Below are 23,118 nucleotides of genomic sequence, written 5' to 3' on the forward strand. Positions count from 1 at the left end.
CAAGGAGGCCTGCTGTAACCACTGTTATTCAACATTACACTAGAAGTTTAACCAGACCAATCCAGCAAGACAGAGAAATAAAAGGAGTCTAAATTGGAAAGGAAGACATTAAACTGTCATTATTTGCTGATGATATGATCATATACGGGAAAATCCTGAGAAATCTATGACAAACCTACTTGAGCTAATAAACAAATTCAGCAAAGTGACAGGAAACAAGATTAATGTGCAAAAGTCAGTAATGTTCCTATATACCAAAAATGACCTAACTGAAGAGGAACTCAAGAAAAAAATTCCATTCACAATAGCAACTAAAAATATCAAGTACCTAGGAATAAACTTAACCGAGGATGTAAAAGACCTCTACACAGAAAATTACAAAACTTTACTAAAAGAAATAAAAAAGGACCTAAATAGATGGAAAAATATTCCAGGTTCATGGGTAGGAAGACTAAACATTGTTAAGATGTCAATGCTACCTAAACTGATCTACAGATTCAACACAATTCCAATCAAATTCCAACAATCTAAGTTGCAGACCTGGAAAAACTAGTTATCGAATTTATTTGGAAGGGACGGGGGCCTTGAATTGCCAAAAACATTCTAAAATAAAGAATGAAGTGGGAGGATTTACACTTCCTGACTTTGAAGCCTACTATAAAGCTGCAGTGGTCAAAACAGCATGATGTTGGCATAAAGACAGACATATTTATCAATGGAATCAAATGGAGAGTTTGGAAAAAGTCTCCCAGATCTATAGTCAACTGACTTTTGATAAGTCCCCCAAATCCACTGCACTGGGACAGAACTGTCTCTTCAGCAAATGGGGCTGGGAGAACTGGATATCCATATCCAAAACAATGAAACAGGACCCCTAACTCACACACTATCCAAAAGTTAACTCGAAGTGGATCAAAGTTCTTAATATAGGAGACAGTACCATAAAACTAGAAGATAATGTAGGGAAGCATCTTCAAGACCTAGTATTAGGAAGCAGCTTCTTAGACTTTAAACCCAAAGCACAAGCAACGAAAGAAAAAATAGATTAATGGGAACTCCTCAAAATCAAAAGCTTCGGTACCTCAAAGGACTTTCTCAAATAGGTAAGAGGCAGCCAATTCAATGGGAGAAAATATTTGGAAACCATATATTTGATAAAAGACTGATATCCTGCACATATAAAGAAATCCTACAACTCAACCACAATGGTACAAACAGCCTAATTATAAAATGGGAAAAAGATATGAAAAGAAATTTTTCCAAAGAAGAAATACAAATGGCTAATAAACACATGAAAAAATGTTCATCTTCACTAGCTATTAGTGAAATGCAAATCAAAACTACAATGAGACATCATCTCACACCAGTAAGAACGGCTGCCATTAAACAAATAGGAGACTACAAATGCTGGAGAGGATGTGGAGAAATTAGAATTCTTATTCATAGCTGGTGGGAATGTGTAATGGTACATCTTCTGTGGAATACAGTTGGAAGTTTCTCAGAAAACTAGAAATCAAGTTACCTTACTATCTGGCAATTTCACTTCTCAATATATACCTAAAGGATCTGAAAGCAGTGACATGAACAGACATTTGCACACCAATGTTCATAGTGGCACTGTTCACAATTGCCAAGAGATGGAACAAATCCAAGTGTCCTTCAACAGACAAGTAGATAAACAAAATGTGGTATATACATATGATGGAATACTATGCAGCAGTAAGAAGGAATGATAGCCTGAAACATATGACAACATGGATGAAACTTGAAGACATAATGCTGAGTGAAATAAGTCAGACACAAAAGGAGAGATATTGTATGTTACCACTCCTTTGAAGTCCCTTAACAATGTACAATCAGTGTCTTATAATGCAGAATATAGGAGACATAGAGATAGACAGAAGCTAGTGAAGGGGGAATGATAACTTAATATGTACAGACATGTTAATTGTTAATAAGGGTGAACTTAAAGATATGGGAATTGGCAGGGGTGATGATTCTTTGTTAATGGGATTTTAAGTATCAGTGCTGCATTGAAGGCAAACATGATTGAAAGTGATTGTTTAAAGGCATGTGTCCCACAGATTAGCACTACAAATGTGAAATAAGTGTTCGCATGATATAATTCTAAGGTATGACACTGGTACAAAGAGTTAACAATAGAGTAGTCTATGGAAAAAATTATCCATTGCAAATTATAGACTATATTTAATAGGAATACTATTAAATTTTTAATAATATAGTATTAGTACTACACTAATACTAGGGATGAATAATTTGGTACTGATAAGAGCTTTGGGGTGTTTTATGTTATGATAAGTGTTTAAAATTGAGTGTGATGATGATTGTACAACTACATGAAGATAATGTGAGACCCTGATTGTTTATCTTGGGCGGAATATATTCTGTCTGAAATTAGGAACCCCCTACTTAATAAGTCAAGCACTTGATCTTGAGGCTTCCTCACATGAAATTAATGGCTGTAAAAGGGAGGCTAAGCGTACTTATAATTATGCCTAAGAAGCTCCTCCGGGAAACCTCTTGTTGCTCAGATGTGACCTTTAGCTCTCTAAGCCCAATTCTGCAAAATAAATTCATTCCTGTCCCCCCTACATGACTCCCAGGGGAGTGATTCTCCCTGGCAACGTGGGTCATGACTCCCAGGAATGAGTCTGGCCTTGGCATTGAGGGATTGAAGATGCCTTCTTGACCAAAAGGGGGAAAAGAAAGGCAGCAAAACAAAGTTACAGTGGCTAAGAGACTTCAAATAGTCAAGACGCTGTCTGGGAGGTTACTCTTCTGCAAGCTCCAGCCAGATATCCCAGATGGCCACAGTATGCCAAGCCCAAATCAGCAGTAGTCCCCAAAACCTTAATGAATACCCTGGTTCCTATCTGAGACTCTATAAAAGTTTCACTCACTAAGTTTACTTTTCAGAAACTTAAATCCCTCCAAGTATTCCTATGCCAGATAATTACCAAAACCCAGAGGCAACAGCCTCTCCAAGAACATCAACAAGATGCATCCCCCTTCCCCCTAATGTCAGCACCCCTTTTCAATATGAACAAGTTAAGGTGGTCACTGACATCCCTAGACATCACTAGATATCCTTGAAGATTCAAAAGGTGATTAAACAAGAGGAAGGAGTAGCAACAGACACGATTGGATTTAACAAAGGATTATGAATACTGAATCTTAATATAAATATATTTTTTTCTTAGATGCTAGGGTATTAGAATAGCTAGAAGGAAATAAATGAAATGATGGAACTGTAATCCATAACATTCTTTGAAGTTTGCTCTATAGCTATTCATTAAATTGTACTACGAAAGTATCACATTTCTGTATTTATATTTCACAGTAAGGAAATAACTGAAATTTTGGAACTGCAATCCATAAAATTATTTGAATTTGCTGTCTAACTTCTTGTTAAACCATCTTCTGAAAGTTATCACTATTCTGTATATCTGTTAAATTTCACAATAAAAAAAGTATTTAAAAAAGTAATGAAAGTCTGATACATGCTACAGGGTTGATGATATTTTATGACATCATGTTGTGTTAAATAAGCAAGAAACAAATGAATAAATATAGTATGATTTCAATAAAATGACATAATTGCAAAATGCAAATTTATAGAGTTTGAAATTAGAATACAGGACAAGAGGGGCGAGATGCCGTAGGAAATGGACAGATAATGCTTAAATTGGAAAATGATGGATTAGCCAAGAATTCTCAGGAGATCATCTGTGTAGAGTAGTTCTGTAATGTTAGCCAGTGTCTTTTCCTTGGCACTTCCAACTGAGATAAGACATTTCCCACATTATAATAGTTCAGTGGATGATGGGAAGTCCACCTCTAAAAGTAGTTGAGAGAATTAAATAAGGAAAAACACATCACATACTTAGATTATCTGGCATTTATTAAACCTTCATTACCAGCCAGAATGCAGAAAAGCTTCCAAACATTTCACAAATAATTCACAGGAAAAATCAAGTTGCAAACCTTTTAGCTCTAAAATTATCTCCAGCTGTTCTTTGCCTCCTCACTCCTGCCCAGTCACTCTAACATCCCCTCTGTCCCTGGACCATAGCTGGCACTCACCCATCTCAGCAGTTTTGCAGCTGTTGTCTCCACCCCTGGAATATTTTGCCTACAAATATCCTCAAGGCTCACTATCTTCAATTCTTTGTTCAAGTGCTACGTTCTCGATGAAACCAATCCTCATTGCATTACTAAAGTTGCAACTTATTCCCATCACTTATGACCTCTTTACCAAGCTATTTTTTTTTACTTTTATTGTAGTAACACATGTACAACTCAAATTTTCCCATTTTATCCACTTTCAGGTGTACAATAAAGTGATATTATTATATTCACAATATTTGCTACCAACCCACATACATTGCCTAAACATTTCCATTACCCATTCTGCAGAAATTCTGCACCCATTACTTCCCCATTCCTCTTACCCCCTGCCCTAGTTTGCCAGGACTGCTATGACAAGCACCACAAAATGGGTTGTTAACTACAGGAACTTACTGGCTCACAGGAGGTAAGAAGCCTAAAATCAAGGCATCACCACCCTGCTTTCTCCTAAGTTTGTAGCGTTCTGGTGCAGGCTTGTCGAAATCCTTGGGGTTCCTGGTCTTGTATCCCTGCCTCTTGTCTCATGGCGCTCTCTCACCCCTTTGTCTTCATTTCAGGTTTCCCCTGATTTTGGCTTCTGAATTACCTCTCGATAGGCATCCAGAAATACAGATTAAGGCCCACCCTCGTTCAGTTTGACCACAGGTAATAAGAGACTACACCATATCTGATAATACACCTTCAGAGAGTCCTGTTTACAAATGGGGGCTCATCCAGGAATGCGGATTAAGATTAACAACACGTCTTTGTCTTCAGCGATATTATTCAATCTGTCACACACCCCAACCCTTAGTGACCGGTAATCAACTTTCTTTCTCTATGAATTTATTTATTAACAACACAGTTGTCCTTCAACACATGAATGGAAAAGCAAAATGTGGCATATTCATACAATAACATATTATTCAGGCATATAGAGGAATGGAGTTCTCATACATGCAACAACAGGGATGAACCTTGATGACATCACACTGAGTGAAATAAGCCTACTGCTTTTTGTACCACTTAAACACCATGATATCTACTGATTTATTATGTTTGTTTTTATATTTTCCTTACTAAATACAAGCTCTACATGGAAAAGTATATTTGCTTAGGACTTGTGCATTTCTAGAAATATCCAAGGACACAGTAAATAATTGCCAAATAATAAATGACAGGTATACTTGTAGCATTGTCTTAATAAGAATTCACTTTTGCTGTTTGGGCAGTAAAAGATAATTCATTTTCAGAATCTAAAATTCAGCAGGCAGATTTATCCTGTACCCATAAATACTCACATAGAGAAACAAATACAGTTTACATTGGTTTGGAAATTTAGTAATGTGTTTGACTGCTCTGTGCTCCTGATAGATTTTTCACACAGGCACAAACAAATGTAAGGATAATAAAGACAAAATCTTTGCAATACGTTTATATTTTAGCAAATCATCAGGAACAATGCATTGCCTAGCAAACACATTATAAAGGTAAGCATTCTGAACTCCATTACCTTAAACACTTGAAAGTACATTTACTTTCTGTAACTATAGAATATGAAAGACAAAATGATAGAGAAATCAAAATTCTGATTACTATCTCATTTACATAAAAGATATATATAATATTTATCATTAAATATGACAGTACTCATCTTTATAATGTTTATCTAAAATAGTATTCAACACATTGAAATTAACTGTAGGGTCCAAATGAAAATACACTTTTTCTAAATCAATACAAGAATAATACCACATTTGAGAGTTCTTATGTTTTCGTAACTTAAGGGGAAAAATATGTAACTTACACAAAATGCTATTCAGACTTCTAATCTAAGTCTAAAAGGGCTTCTCTTCTTAAAGAGGGAACATATATCTCTGATGTACCATATTCCTTCAGAAAAAGACATGTATGTAATTAGGTGTCATAGCAGGTCATTCATTTTGTTCTAACAGATAAGGCAGTTCTTTAACATGTTTAGGAATATCATTCTTACTCTTGATAGACAGAAATGAGAGTCACTGGCAATGACAGAGAGAAAGGGGGAACAATGAATATACTAAAGCTAAAGCAATTGGGCATGAAGATTATCACAGAATATCTGTGAACCTGCAGGTTTTTAATTCTGTGGATACTAGAAAAATAGGCAGGGAAGAAAATCTAAGTAGGGACCAAAAAAAGGAAGTAAACATTGAAAAGGACCATTGGAAGTGGACCACAGACAAGGTCTGACCCTGTATTTTGTGCATAACAAAGCATCTCAAAACTTTTGACTTAAATCACAGTGTTGTGGGTTGGCCATCTGGGCTGGGGCTGGGCTCAGTTGGTTCTTGCTCTGCTCTGGCCAGGCTCAGCTGATCTAAGCAGTGGGTCACATGCCTCTGCAAGCACTTACCAGGTCTCCTGGAGGCTGACTTATGACTTCCTGGGGCATCCTGTTTCTCCTGCATTGGCCTCTTATCTTCAGGCAGCCTAGCTTGGACTTGTTCACATGGTTATCTCAAGGTCCCAGAGATGCTGGAACAGAATCTACAAAGAGCTTGGCATGCACCTCTTGCAATAACACTTCCAAAATCTATTAGTTAAAGCAATTCACTATTACTACCATGATTTTAGGGGTGGGGAAAGAGATTCCACATGTGAAGAACGGGCTGCACAGTATTGTAGCTATTTTGCAGTCTACCGTAATCACCTACACAATTTTTCAAAGAGAAATCACAGTGAAGGCATCAGTGGAGAATTAAGAACATGAACAGCTAACCGTCACTTGAGGAAAGCAATCCCCCTTCTGTGAAGTACCCCCAAAGCCGATTTCATGTCTCTGTTCCTCAGGCTGTGGACAAAGGGGTTCAGCATGGGAGTCACCAGCATGTATATAACGGAAGCAATTACATCCTCAGTTTTGGAATTGCTTGATGAAGGAAAGAAATAAACAATGGCAAGAGTCCCATAATACAGAAATACTGCAGACAGGTGGGAGCCACAAGTGGAAAAGGCTTTACAAATCCCCTTGGTGAATGGGACCTTCAGAATAGTAGCCCCAATCCAAAAATAAGAGCCCAAAATAGCACTCACTGACAGGATAACCAACATTCCTAACTCAGTGGAAATGACTAGCTCATTGAGGGAGCTGTCTGAGCAGGTCAGCTTCAGGAGAGCTGTGAGAGCACAGAAGAAGTAGGGAATGGTATTGTCAGAACAGAAGGACAGTTGGGCCAAGAGCAGGGTGTGCAACAGGGCATGGGCACAAGCAAGGAACTAGCATCCAGCCACCAACAGGACACGCAGCTCCTCCCTCATGATGGTGGTGTAGTGCAGTGGGCGACAGATGGCCACGTACCTGTCATATGCCATTACTGCAAGAAGAAAACTATCAGCACTAGCAAAGAGTAGGTAAAAATACATCTGGGAAATGCATCCTACATAGGGAATGGATTTGTGTTGAGTCTGCATGTCCATCACCATCCTTGGGGCAGTGACAGATGACAAAGAGACATCAGTGAAGGCCAAATTGCTGAGGAAGAACTACATGGGTGTATGGAGGCGAGAGTCCAGCCTGATGACCAGGATGATGAGCAGATTCCCCAGCACCGTGGTGAGGTACATGCCCAGGAAGAGGGTGAAAAACACGCCTTGCTGCTCTGGACGGATGGGGAGCCCCAGGAAGATGAATTCAGACACACTGCTCTGGTTCTCAAAATTCATGCTGCTTTTGTCTCTCCTGGGTATTAATAGGTAAATATCAAAGACCTAAAAATAGTGAACATGGCTATAACATTATAGTAATGTCCTTTTTAGTATAAAATTATTGATTTTTGGCTACACTTATGTTTATATCACACTGCTGATACATGAATCACAAATCTCACCCTTTTGGCTCTAATGATGCATCAAGACCTCACTATAACCATGGAGGGCAGAGAACTATTTCTTGACTCAACCAATATTTATTGAACAGACTTATCCCAGATAATACACTAAGCACTGAATAGAGAAAAATAAATGCAAAGTCTCTGTATCTGTGTGCCAAGTCCTGAGCTTAGTAAATTCTCTATATTTTCTTATTGAACCCTCAGAGAGGCATTTTGAATTAGGAATAGTTGTCCCTATTCCAGTAAAGAAACTGAATCTAAGAGAGCTGAGTTCATAAAACTTGTAAGGGCTGGAAGAAGATGGGGCCCGAGTTTGACTTGTGACAGGACATGAGAATATAATCCCTGCTCACCGGGGGAAATGCACAAGAACCTGTATGCCTTTGGAAGAAATGTGGCCACTACTGAAAGAGAATTCAAGAAATATTTTTTAATAAAAATAAACCAGAAAACCCACATGTGAATCAACCTAAACCCATATATGAATTACACATACACACACACAACACACTTGCTGATTTAGGAATTCTTGCCACCTGTGACATCACAGTAACTCTGTGGCTCAGTTACCCACAGGTCATATATACACAACACACAATGCACAAATGTTGGACACACAGAACACAAAATAACAACACAACCACACTTAAACACAAATACTGGAACAGACACAAGACAAATGTAAAATCCCCAGGAACACATGCAAGTCACATATCAAATATCTGTAACTACTACTCTGTGTCTAGACACAAAAGGCAGCCTAATGAACTAACAAAATGCCACATGCTTCTCACACAAGTCATACATGAAACACACCAAGTGCACACACGTGCCTCTTCACATTAGGCAACAAACAACACACTTGGTCACACACACACACCCTCGTCAGGTGAGTTCTTCCAGACCTCTACAGGGCAGGTGAAGGTGGTCAATGTGTGAGTCAGTTGGGCCCCATCTCACAGAACCTGTCACACCATCACTACCTCGAATTAAAGGAATGGCAAGTACACAAACGCCATCAACAAACATGCACATCTCACATACATGCAAAGGTTTCTCATAAAAAAGAGAGTTCACACACCCACATCACCAAGTAGAGATTTCAAGCCTTCTCTCTTATGCTTGTTACAGAAGAGGTCAGAAAACTGGAGCTCCATTTAGGGAGCACATCTGTCTTCCTCCAGATTCCTCCTAGCTATGATAATAAGTCTGGTGGTGAAAAAGGAGGGATTAATCAAAAGAGAACAGGCCAAATATTTGGGATCAATGACACTGATTAAGAAACTCCAATCATGCACACAAGTGCTACACTTCCTCAATCAGGACCTCTTTGGAGATGTATGTTCTGAGTCACAGGGGCAGGTAACCAGACTATAAGTCAGTTACATATCACAAACACATCTCACAGGTGCAAACACACACACACCAAACAGACACTGAACTGAAAAAGAAAACATGCATGTACCTATATTACGCTTGCAAAATAAACACACATATATCCATTGGATCTATAACTACAGATTTGTTATCATACAGTTACACCTTGCCAACTGAAAAATTCCCAGTTCACTCTGACCTGTGCCAGTCCGTGGTGAGCTCAAACACCTTCTGATCCACTTTCCTGAGTGTCCACTTCTGTTCACACCAGGAACAAAAGATTAAGTGAAAGATTGCAAGCTCACAACCTCTAGATCTCTCTATGTATGACCTTGAGCTCCAGGGCAATGAACAGTAGGTTACTTTTTTACCAACCAGTGAGGATTCAGAAAAAGTCCCTAAACTCCTGGCCAGGGAAATAATCTAATAGGCTAATTGCCTCCAATTTCCCATCAGACCTTGGGGAGGAGCCTGGGCGGGGACTGGACTAGTGGAGCCACCAAAGAGGTTGTCTCAATCATGAAGGACTTTGAGGGCTTCTCTGTCTGCACACAGTTCCACTGAAAGCAGGAATGGCTCAGGCATCATCCAACTTTGATGTAGCCCATGCACTAGGTCAGAAAAACCTGAAATTGTGTCTAGACAATGCCAGTCATTAATTGTTGGTCTTGAGCAAGAAAGTAACTTCTCTCAGCCTTGTTTCATTAGCCAAAAGTGCAGACAATAATAGTATTGTCATCTATGATGTTATAATTAAAATTAAATGAGTTAGTGCATACTAAAACACATAAATACACAATAAAATTACTACTGATTGTTCCAGTCTGCTAATGATGGTGTTATGCGAAATACCAGAAATGGATTGGCTTTTATAAAGGGGGGTTTATTTGGTTACACAGTTACAGTCTTAAGGCCATAAAGTGTCTAAGGTAAGGCATCAACAATCAGGTGCCTTCACTGGAGGATGGCCAATGGCATCCAGAAAACCTCTGTTAGCTAGGAAGACACGTGGCTGGCATCTGCTCTGGAGTTCTGGTTTCAAAATGGTTTTCTCCAAAATGTCATTGTCAGCTTCCAACAGCCATCTTCAAATGTGTCTCTCAGTGCAGCTTCTCTCCAAAAGTCGCTCTCAGTTGCTCTCTGCTCCTTCTGTCTGTGAACTCTTTATATGGCTCCAGTGATTTAATTCAGACCCACCCTGAATGGGTAGGATAACACCTCCATGGAAATTATCCAATCAAAGGTCTTGCCCACAGTTGATTGAGTCACATCTCCATGGAAATGCCCAATCAATAGGTTCAACCTAATCAACACTAATATGTCTGCCCCTACAAGATTGCATTAAAGAATATGGCTTTTTCTGGGGGACATAATATACACAAACCAGCACACTGATTATAATTATCTTTGTATCTGCAACAAATAAAATTCTATGCATGTGCATGTATATCTACATAATTATTGATACTGAATGAATGAATAAATTCATTTATTCTTAAAATCTACAGAACTTAATAACAACCTACGCCATCCCTAAGAAAGACCTAACTTGTGCACAAAGACCAACACATTCTGTGATTCAGATTTCAGTGAATGCACCAATCCAATTTTACTCCACCTTGTTTTACACATTTTACTGGAACCTACAATGGCCGGATCACTGGCTATGCTCCTTTCTGGCCCTATGAAAATTGCCATTTTTACAGGATCCTTCTCATGGTTGTCTCCTTTCCACTTTTCCCAATCCTTAGCTCCCCACCCCATATTAAATCATACGTACAATCTACCCTCCTATTTGGGACACATGTCTTCCCCATGGCCCAAGAAATCTTAATTACCCTGAAAAGACATTGTATACTTTACTCCTTCCCATCCCCCACCACTCCAAGAATAGCAGTGTCTACACAGGCAATAGGGATTCATCAACTCTAAGATTCTGAAACCAATCCATGATATCCAGAGAGATCACTGGAGTCACCACTGACACCCAGCCCTAGTTCAAGGGCATTTTATTTCTCCCTCTCTGACCTCTTGTATAGGGAAAAATGGAACTAACAGAGATTTAGGATACTCCTTTAGTGTTTGTCTCTGTGCTACTTTATTTATATATAAGCAGGCCAATTCATTGAAAGCAAATGAGTTCATAAACAATTCTACAAATAGTCACTCTGAAAAATGGTAAAATTTAAGCAAGAATTTAACTAGGAAATAAATAATGATCACATAGTAAATGCTTTACTAATGTTCTATAACAAAAAGTGAGTATGCTACATGAAAAGTTGGCAAAATCATCCTAATATATTGGAAAACAGAAATAAGATTTGAAAAAGCTCAGATAAACTCAGTTTAAAAAGTGAAAAATTCCCATTCCAAATACTGACACAACAGTAATTGAAAATGAAAAATTTTTCATTAAAATAAATGCATTTTTAAAAGACCAAAGCGACAGGAGGCGGGGCAAGATGGTGGACTGGTGAGCTGTATGTTTTAGTTACTCCTCCAGGAAAGTAGGTAGAAAGCCAGGAACTGCGTGGACTGGACACCACAGAGCATTCGGACTTTGGGCATACTTCATACAACACTCATGAAAATGTGGAACTGCTGAGATCAGCGAAATCTGTAAGTTTTTGTGGCCAGGGGACCCGCACCCCTCCCTGCCAGGCTCAGTCACGTGGGAGGAGGGGCTGTCAGCTCCAGGAAGGAGAAGGGAGAACTGCAGTGGCAGCCCTTATCGGAAACTCATTCTACTGATCCAAACTGCAACCATAGATAGACTGAGACCAGACACCAGAAAATCTGAGAGCAGCCAGCCCAGCAGAGAGGAGACAGGCATAGAAAAAAAACAACACGAAAAACTCCAAAATAAAAGCAGAGGATTTTTGGAGTTCTGGTGAACATAAAAAGGGGTAGGGCAGAGATCAGGCCCTGAGGCTCATATGCAAATCCCGAAGAAAAGCTGATCTCTCTGCCCTGTGGACCTTTCCTTAATGGCCCTAATTGCTTTGTCTCTTAGCATTTCAATAACCCATTAGATCTGTGAGGAGGGCCCTTTTTTTTTTTTTACTCCTTTTTTCTTTTTCTAAAACAATTACTCTAAGAAGCCCAATACAGAAAGCTTCAAAGACTTGCAATTTGGGCAGGTCAAGACAAGAGCAGAACTAAGAGAGCTCTGAGACAAAAGGCAATAATCCAGTGGCTGAGAAAATTCACTAAACACCACAACTTCCCAAGAAAAGGGGGGTGTCCACTCACAGCCATCATCCTGGTGGACAGGAAACACTCCTGCCCATCGCCAGCCCCATAGACCAGAGCTGCCCCAGACAACCCAGTGTGACGGAAGTGCTTCAAATAACAGGCACACACCACAAAACTGGGCATGGACATTAGCCTTCCCTGCAACCTCAGCTGATTGTCCCAGAGTTGGGAAGGTGGAGCAGTGTAAATTAACAAAGCCCCATTCAGCCATCATTTCAGCAGACTTGGAGCCTCCCTACACAGCCCAGCAGCCCAGAACCGCCCTAGGGGGATGGTACTCACCTGTGACATAGCACAGTCATCCCTCAACAGAGGACCAGGGGGTGCACGGCCTGGAAGAGGGACCCACTCGCAAGTCTCAGGAGCCATACGCCAATACCAAGGACTTGTGGGTCAGTGGCAGAGACAAACTGTGGCAGGACTGAACTGAAGGATTAGACTATTGCAGCAGCTTTAAAACTCCAGGATCACCAGAGAGATTTGATTGTTAGAGCCACCCCCCCTCCCTGACTGCCCAGAAACAGGCCCCATATACAGGACAGGCAACACCAACTACACACGCAAGCTTGGTACACCAATTGAACCCCACAAGACTCACTCCCCCACTCACCACAAAGGCAAAGCAGGGGAGAACTGGCTTGTGGAGAACAGGTGGCTCGTGGACACCACCTGCTGGTTAGTTAGAGAAAGTGTACTCCACGAAGCTGTAGATCTGATAAATTAGAGATAAGGACTTCGATTGGTCTACAAATCCTAAAAGAACCCTATCAAGTTCAGCAAATGCCAAGAGGCCAAAAACAACAGAAAATCATAAAGCATATGAAAAAACCAGACGATATTGATAACCCAAGCCCAAGCACGCAAATCAAAAGATCAGAAGAGACACAGCACCTAGAGCAGCTACTCAAAGAACTAAAGATGAACAATGAGACCATAGTACGGGATACAAAGGATATCAAGAAGACCCTAGAAGAGCATAAAGAAGACATTGCAAGAGTAAATAAAAAAATAGATGATCTTATGAAAATTAAAGAAACTGTTGACCAAATTAAAAAGATTCTGGACACTCATAGTACAAGACTAGAGGAAGTTGAACAATGAATCAGTGACCTGGAAGATGACAGAATGGAAAATGAAAGCATAAAAGAAAGAATGGGGGAAAAAATTGAAAAATCGAAACGGAATTCAGGGATATCATAGATAATATTAAACGTCCCAATATAAGACTCATTGGTGTTCCAGAAGGGGAAGAAAAGGGTAAAGGTCTAGGAAGAGTATTCAAAGAAATTGTTGGGGAAAACTTCCCAAATCTTCTAAACAACATAAATACACAAATCATAAATGCTCAGCGAACTCCAAATAGAATAAATCCAAATAAACCCACTCTGAGACATATTCTGATCACACTGTCAAACACGGAAGAGAAGGAGCAAGTTCTGAAAGCAGCAAGAGAAAAGCAATTCACCACATACAAAGGAAACAGCATAAGACTAAGTAGTGACTACTCAGCAGCCACCATGGAGGCAAGAAGGCGGTGGCATGATATATTTAAAATTCTGAGTGAGAAAAATTTCCAACCAAGAATACTTTATCCAGCAAAGCTCTCCTTCAAATTTGAGGGAGAGCTTAAATTTTTCACAGACAAACAAATGCTGAGAGAATTTGCTAACAAGAGACCTGCCCTACTGGAGATACTAAAGGGAGCCCTACAGACAGAGAAACAAAGAAAGGACAGAGAGACTTGGAGAAAGGTTCAGTACTAAAGAGATTCGGTATGGGTACAATAAAGGATATTAATAGAGAGAGGGAAAAATATATATGACAAACATAAACCAAAGGATAAGATGGCTGATTCAAGAAATGCCTTCATGGTTATAACGTTGAATGTAAATGGATTAATTCCCCAATTAAAAGATATAGATTCGCAGAATGGATCAAAAAAAATGAACCATCAATATGTTGCATACAAGAGACTCATCTTAGACACAGGGACACAAAAAATTGAAAGGGAAAGGATGGATAAAAATATTTCATGCAAGCTACAGCCAAAAGAAAGCAGGTGTAGCAATATTAATCTCAGATAAAATAGACTTTAAATGCAGAGATGTTTTGAGGGACAAAGAAGGCCACTACACACTAATAAAAGGGGCAATTCAACAAGAAGAAATAACAATCGTAAATGTCTATGCACCCAATCAAGGTGCCACAAAATACATGAGAGAAACACTGGCAAAACTAACGGAAGCAATTGATGCTTCCACAATAATTGTGGGAGACTTCAACACATCACTCTCTCCTATAGATAGATCAACCAGACAGAAGACCAATAAGGAAATTGAAAACCTAAACAATCTGATAAATGAATTAGATTTAACAGACATATACAGAATATTACATCCCAAATCACCAGGATACACATACTTTTCTAGTGCTCACGGAACTTTCTCCAGAATAGATCATATACTGGGACATAAAACAAGCCTCAATAAATTTAAAAAGATTGAAATTATTCAAAGCACATTTTCTGACCACAATGGAATACAATTAGAAGTCAATAACCATCAGAGACTTAGAAAATTCACAAATACCTGGAGGTTAAACAACACACTCCTAAACAATCAGTGGGTTAAAGAAGAAATAGCAAGAGAAATTGCTAAATATATAGAGACAAATGAAAATGAGAACACAACATACCAAAACCTATGGGATGCAGCAAAAGCAGTACTGAGAGGGAAATTTATAGCACTAAATGCATATATTAAAAAGGAAGAAAGAGCCAAAATCAAAGAACTAATGGATCAACTGAAGAAGCTAGAAAATGAACAGCAAACCAATCCTAAACCAAGTAGAAGAAAAGAAATAACAAGGATTAAAGCAGAAATAAATGACATAGAGAACAAAAAAACAATAGAGAGGATAAATATCACCAAAAGTTGGTTCTTTGAGAAGATCAATAAGATTGACAAGCCTCTAGCTAGACTGACAAAATCAAAAAGAGAGAAGACACATATAAACAAAATAATGAATGAAAAAGGTGACATAACTGCAGATCCTGAAGAAATTAAACAATATATAAGAGGATACTATGAACAACTGTATGGCAACAAACTGGATAATGTAGAGGAAATGGACAATTTCCTGGAAACATATGAACAACCTAGACTGACCAGAGGAGAAATAGAAGACCTCAATCAACCCATCACAAGCAAAGAGCTCCAATCAGTCATCAAAAATCTTCCCACAAATAAATGCCCAGGGCCAGATGGCTTCACAGGTGAATTCTACCAAACTTTCCAGAAAGAACTGACACCAATCTTACTCAAACTCTTTCAAAACATTGAAGAAAATGGAACACTACCTAACTCATTTGATGAAGCTAACATCAATCTAATACCAAAACCAGGCAAAGATGCTACAAAAAAGGAAAACTACCGGCCAATCTCCCTAATGAATATAGATGCAAAAATCCTCAACAAAATACTTGCAAATCGAATCCAAAGACACATTAAAAAAAATCATACACCATGACCAAGTGGGCTTCATTCCAGGCATGCAAGGATGGTTCAACATAAGAAAATCAATCAATGTATTACAACACATTAAAAATTCGAAAGGGAAAAATCAAATGATCATCTCAATAGATACTGAAAAAGCATTTGACAAAATCCAACATCCGTTTTTGATAAAAACACTTCAAAAGGTAGGAATTGAAGGAAACTTCCTCAATATGATGAAGAGCATATATGAAAAACCCACAGCCAGCATAGTACTCAATGGTGAGAGACTGAAAGCCTTCCCTCTAAGATCAGGAACAAGACAAGGATGCCCGCTGTCACCACTCTTATTCAACATTGTGCTGGAAGTGCTAGCCAGGGCAATCCGGCAAGACAAAGAAATAAAAGGCATCCAAACTGGAAAAGAAGAAGTAAAACTGTCATTGTTTGCAGATGATATGATCCTATATCTGGAAAACCATGAGAAATCGACGATACAGCTACTAGAGATAATAAACAAATTTAGCAAAGTAGCGGTATACAAGATTAATGCACATAAGTCAGTAATGTTTCTATATGCTAGAAATGAACAAACTGAAGAGACACTCAAGAAAAAGATACCATTTTCAATAGCAACTAAAAAAATCAAGTACCTAGGAATAAACTTATCCAAAGATGTAAAAGACCTATACAAAGAAAACTACATAACTCTACTAAAAGAAATAGAAGGGGACCTTGAAAGATGGAAAAATATTCCATGTTCATGGATAGGTAGGCTAAATGTCATTAAGATGTCAATTCTACCCAAACTCATCTACAGATTCAATGCAATCCCAATCAAAATTCCAACAACCTACTTTGCAGACTTGGAAAAGCTAGTTATCAAATTTATTTGGAAAGGGAAGATGCCTCAAATTGCTAAAGACACTCTAAAAAAGAAAAACGAAGTGGGAGGACTTACACTCCCTGACTTTGAAGCTTATTATAAAGCCACAGTTGTCAAAACAGCATGGTACTGCCACAAAGATAGACATATAGATCAATGGAATTGAATTGAGAATTCAGAGATAGACCCTCAGATCTATGGCCGACTGATCTTTGATAAGGCCCCAAAATCCACTGAACTGGGACAGAGCAGTCGCTTCAACAAATGAGGCTGGGAGAACTGGTTATCCATATCCAAAAGAATGAAAGAGGACCCCTACCTCACACCCTACACAGAAATTAACTCAAAATGGACCAAAGATCTCAATATAAAAGAAAGTACCATAAAACTCCTAGAAGATAATGTAGGAAAACATCTTCAAGACCTTGTATTAGGCGGCTACTTCCTAGACTTTACACCCAAAGCACAAGCAACAAAAGAAAAGATAGATAAATGGGAACTCCTCAAGCTTAGAAGTTTCTGTACCTCAAAGGAATTTCTGAAAAAGGTAAAGAGGCAGCCAACTCAATGGGAAAAAATTTTTGGAAGCCATGTATCTGCCAAAAGACTGATATCTTGCATATATAAAGAAATCCTACAACTCAGTGACAATAGTACAGACAGCCCAATTATAAAATGGGCAAAAGATATGAAAATACAGTTCTCTGAAGAGGAAATACAAATGGCCAAGAAACACATGAAAAAATGTTCAGCTTCCCTAGCTATTAGAAAGATGCAAATTAAGACCACAATGAGATACCATCTAACACCGATTAGAGTGGCTGCCATTAAACAAACAGTAAACTACAAATGCTGGAGGGGATGTGGAGAAATTGGAACTCATTCATTGTTGGTGGGACTGTGTAATGGTTCAGCCACTCTGGAAGTCAGTCTGGCAGTTCCTTAGAAAACTAGATATAGAGTTACCATTCGATCCAGCGATTGCACTTCTCGGTATATGCCCGGAAGATCGGAAAGCAGTGACACGAACAGGTATCTGCACACCAATGTTCATAGCAGCATTATTCACAATTGCCAAGAGATGGAAACAACCCAAATGTCCTTCAACAGATGAGTGGATAAATAAAATGTGGTATATACACACGATGGAATACTACGCGGCAGTAAGAAGGAACGATCTCGTGAAACATATGACAACATGGATGAACCTTGAAGACATAATGCTGAGCGAAATAAGCCAGGCACAAAAAGAGAAATATTATATGCTACCACTAATGTGAACTTTGAAAAATGTAAAACAAATGGTTTATAATGTAGAATGTAGGGGAACTAGGAATAGAGAGCAATTAAGGAAGGGGGAACAATAATCCAAGAAGAACAGATAAGCTATTTAACGTTCTGGGGCTGCCCAGGAATGACTATGGTCTGTTAATTTCTGATGGATATAGTAGGAACCAGTTCACAGAAATGTTGCTATATTATGTAACTTTCTTGGGGTAAAGTAGGAACAGGTTGGAAGTAAAGCAGTTATCTTAGGTTAGTTGTATTTTTCTTACTCCCTTGTTATGGTCTCTTTGAAATGTTCTTTTATTGTATGTTGTTTTTTTTTTTTTTACATGCACTTGATTTAAAAAAGAAAAAAAAGTTAAAAAAAAAAAAAAGGAAAAAAATATGTAGTGCCCCCTTGAGGAGCCTGTGGAGAATGCAGGGGTATTCGCCTACCCCACCTCCATGGTTGCTAACATGACCACAGACATAGGGGACTGGTGGTTTCATGGGTTGAGCCCTCTACCATAGGTTTTACCCTTGGGAAGACGGTTGCTGTAAAGGAGAGGCTAGGCCTCCCTATAATTGTGCCTAAGAGCCTCCTCCCGAATGCCTCTTTGTTGCTCAGATGTGGCCCTCTCTCTCTAGCTAAGCCAACTTGAAGGGTGAAATCACTGCCCTCCCCCCTACATGGGATCAGACACCCAGGGGAGTGAATCTCCCTGGCAACGTGGAATATGACTCCTGGGGAGGAATGTAGACCCGGCATCGTGGGACGGAGAACATCTTCTTGACCAAAAGGGGGATGTGAAAGGAAATGAAATAAGCTCCAGTGGCAGAGAGATTCCAAAAGGAGCCGAGAGGTCACTCTGGTGGGCACTCTTAACGTACAATTTAGACAACCCTTTTTAGGTTCTAAAGAATTGGGGTAGCTGGTGGTGGATACGTGAAACTATCAAACTACAACCCAGAACCCATGAATCTCGAAGACAATTGTATAAAAATGTAGCTTATGAGGGGTGACAATGGGATTGGGAAAGTCATAAGGACCACACTCCACTTTGTCTAGTTTATGGATGGATGAGTAGAAAAATAGGGGAAGGAAACAAACAAACAGACAAAGGTACCCAGTGTTCTTTTTTACTTCAATTGCTCTTTTTCACTTTAATTATTATTCTTGTTATTTTTGTGTGTGTGCTAATGAAGGTGTCAGGGATTGATTTAGGTGATGAATGTGCAACTATGTAATGGTACTGTGAACAATCGAATGTACAATTTGTTTTGTATGACTGCGTGGTATGTGAATATATCTCAATAAAATGAAGATTAAAAAAATTGAATACAAATAGAAAAAAAAAAGACTAAAGCAATCCATGACACTTAAATTTCAAAAATTTAAGTATTCCTAAGTTTTATCGTGAAGACCCAGTGGGATGCGTTTTATAGAAAGCCTTTTGAAATATAAAAGCTTATTAAAACAAGAATGTCCAAGTGTTCTCCCTTTATATATATTGTGTTCAATTTTCTAAAATTGTGTAAGAATATTTGTATCTATATATGTGAGAGACTTTTGTGGATAATATCCTATATTGCAGTGTGTATGACTGGTGTTTCCATTAGGATAATGCTGGCCTCATAGAATGAGTAGGGAAGTGTCTTAGTTTTCCTGGTGCTAAAGGAAATATCATGCAATGGGTTGGCTTAAACAATGGGAATTTATAGGTTCACAGTTTTGTGGCTAGGAGAAGACCAAAATAGAGCTTTATTATAGCAAAGCATTGTCCCTGAAGACCGTGGTGTTTGGGGGCTGACTGCTGGTGATCCTTGGAAGTCCCTGTCTTCTCTGTCACGTGGTAACATCCTCCTATTTCTCTTCCCGGTTCCCTTGACTTCCCTTGACTTCTGGCTCCCTCTCCTCCCCGTGGATTTCTCTCTATATGACAAAATTTCCTCTCCTTGTAAAATACCCCAGTAATCCAGAGTAAGACCCATCCTGTTTCAGGTCGTGACACATTGACAAAAACAACTTCCTTAAAAATTCCTCTTACACTGGAGCCACAACACTGTAGATTAAAATAAGAACATGGTTTATATCAGGATACATAACTCAGCCTACCACAGGAAGTATTCACACCCCTTCAGTATTTTGGAGGAGTTGGTATAGAATTGCTATTTTTTCTTCATTAAATGATCAATAACATTTACCAGTGGCCATCTTTACCTGGAGGTTTTCCTGGCAATGTTTTTAATGAAAAATTAAATATCTTTAATTGGTGTAATTTGTTCAACTTACCAATATCTTGTTTCTATTCTGTTTTTTTTTCCAGCCTTATTAATGTATAATAATGTGTAATTAATTTACACTAACCTTAGTAAAGCATCAGGTCTTTAGCCACCTTAATGATTATACAAGAGAACTGATGCCCTCATGCTGTATGGAATATCTTTCTTCGGAAATCATATATTGCCTCATGCATTTCTGTTCCCTTCACACAATGCTAGCATCCAGCCGGCCATCACTAGAAAACTTCTGTTTGTAAGTCCCAATAAACCCATGCCCACTTCTGTGCCTGGCGTGTTTTCTGGTCTAGCAACTGCACCCTCCCAGTCTCTGTATGAGCTCAGTCTGGGCCCAAACACTTCTCAATTGAAAGATCCTAAACAAAAGTTTCCACCCACAATAGATCTCCACCCATAGGGATGGATCAAAAGAACATGGCCTTCTCTGGGGTACATAAAAGATTCACACCATCACAGATAGACTCAGGAAACCATCACAACAATCAACTCAGTGAAAATATGCAAAACCCTTAAGGACTTCCTAATGGCACTCTATAAGCCATTCCTCCCTCAGTTCTCTTATTCACACTCTTCTCTCTATAACCAGCCAGCCACTAATCTGCTCTGTATCACTAGAGGTTAGTTTGCCACTCCTAGAATTTTATTTAAATGGGATTATACAGTTTGTTTTACATTGTGTGTGACTTCTTTAACTAAGCATAACCCTTGTGAGATTCATCCAGGTTGGTGTTAGTTAACAGACAATTATTATTATTACTGAGTAGTATTCCAGCAATTGCTTAATATTTAGGTTGTTTTTGGTGAACATTTAGGTTGTTTCCAATTTGGGACTATTAAAATTAAGCTAGTGTGAACATTTTGAACAACTATGAATGGTTATGTACCTCCATTTCTCATGGCTATATACTTAAGGGTAGAAGAGTTGGATCATATGGTAAGTGCTTGATCAATATTTTTAAGAAACTTCCAGGGGTTTCTTAAAGTTGCTGTATGATTTGTATTCCCTAAAACAGTGCATGATAGTTCAAATCACTCTAATCCTCATCAACACTTGGTGTAGTCACTCTCTTTAATTTCAACATTCTGTCAAATGTTTAGTAGTAGCTTGTTTAACCCAGGATCATAAAGTTTTTCTCATATGTTTTCTTCTAGAAATTTTGTTGTTTTAGGTTTTACATTTATGTGTACTCTCCATTTTGAGTTCCATTTTGTACATAGTACAAGTTCTGGCTAGAATTCTATTTTGATAAATATGGATTTTCAAATATCCAGCTTTTGCTCACAAAATATATTTCTCCACCGTATATAACTCATGGATCCAATCAACCATCACAGAGTAAGTCAGAAATGGAAATTCAATTATGCAGGATAGATCAATGGAAGATTTTTGTCTAATGACTTGGAACCACTTGAATTGCAGAGTAAGAACAAGATATTTGAGATTTTGGTATCATCAAAAACACTCCCAGCCTGAATGATTAAGGACAGAGATAGCACAACATGAAGGAACAATAAGAGGTTGGGCAGAAACATAGATGCAAAGGTCTGGGTTTGACAGGACCTCCTTGGGACAAACAGAAAGGGGCCTCCACCATGGCATTTAGAGAGGGCGGGCACATCCCAGTGTTCTGGGAAATCATGGGCACAGCAGTGGTGCTCAGAGGGGATGGGGATGCTGCTCCAGCAGGCCCAAAGGACACAGCATCTAGTCACAGATTACTCTCAGGCCTGAAATCTAATGGGATTTGGCCTGCTGGGGCTTGGGCTTGCTTTGGACCCATGACACCTGTTTTCTTTCAACTTCTCCCTTCTGTAATGAGAATCGCTATCCTATGCTTGTCCACTACTGTAGTTTGGAAGCATATAAAATGTTTTCTAGCTTTTACAACCCACAGCTGGAAGGAAATTTTGACTTGAGGTGGCATATAAACTTAGTGAGTGAAACCTTATAGACTCTCAGATAGGGATCCAGGCACTCTTAAAGGTTTTCATAACTATTGACTTGGGCCTCCTATATTATGGTCATTTGGTATATCTAGGTGAAGCTTGTGTAGGAGCAACCTCCAGAGTCTATTTGACTCTGAGTCTATTTGAATTCTCTTAGCCACTAAAACATTTTGTTGCCTTCCTTTTTCCCCATTTGGTCAAGAAGAATTCTCAATCCCTCAGTGCGAGGATCAAGATCATTCCTGGAATCCATGTCCCACATTGCTAGGAAACTCGTTCATCTTGGGGGTCCAGTCCCATGTCAGGGGGGAGGGTGATGAATTTATTTGCAGAGTTAGGCTTAGAGAGAGAAAGTCCACATATGAGCAACAAAAGAGGTTCTCTGGAGGTGACTCCTAGGCATAATTACAGGTGAGCTTAGCCTCCTCTCTATAGCCATTAGTTTCACCCAAGCAAGGCTCAGTATCAAGGGCTTGATTTATAAAGCAGGGGATTCCTAAGTTCACAATCATATGTTATATCCACAATAATCCATCCGTAGCTCACATTATCATCACTTGGTTGTACAGTCCTCATCACTCTCTATTTTAAA

The 23,118-nt window shown here is 38.9% G+C and overlaps 1 pseudogene; it reads right to left on the reverse strand.

The window, feature by feature from the left end:
- Nucleotides 1-6,891: 6,891 nt before the first annotated feature.
- LOC119505512 lies at nucleotides 6,892-7,833 on the reverse strand (annotated as a pseudogene).
- Nucleotides 7,834-23,118: the final 15,285 nt, after the last annotated feature.

Source organism: Choloepus didactylus, chromosome 10 (assembly GCF_015220235.1).
Source record: "Choloepus didactylus isolate mChoDid1 chromosome 10, mChoDid1.pri, whole genome shotgun sequence".
Lineage (NCBI taxonomy): Eukaryota > Metazoa > Chordata > Mammalia > Pilosa > Megalonychidae > Choloepus > Choloepus didactylus.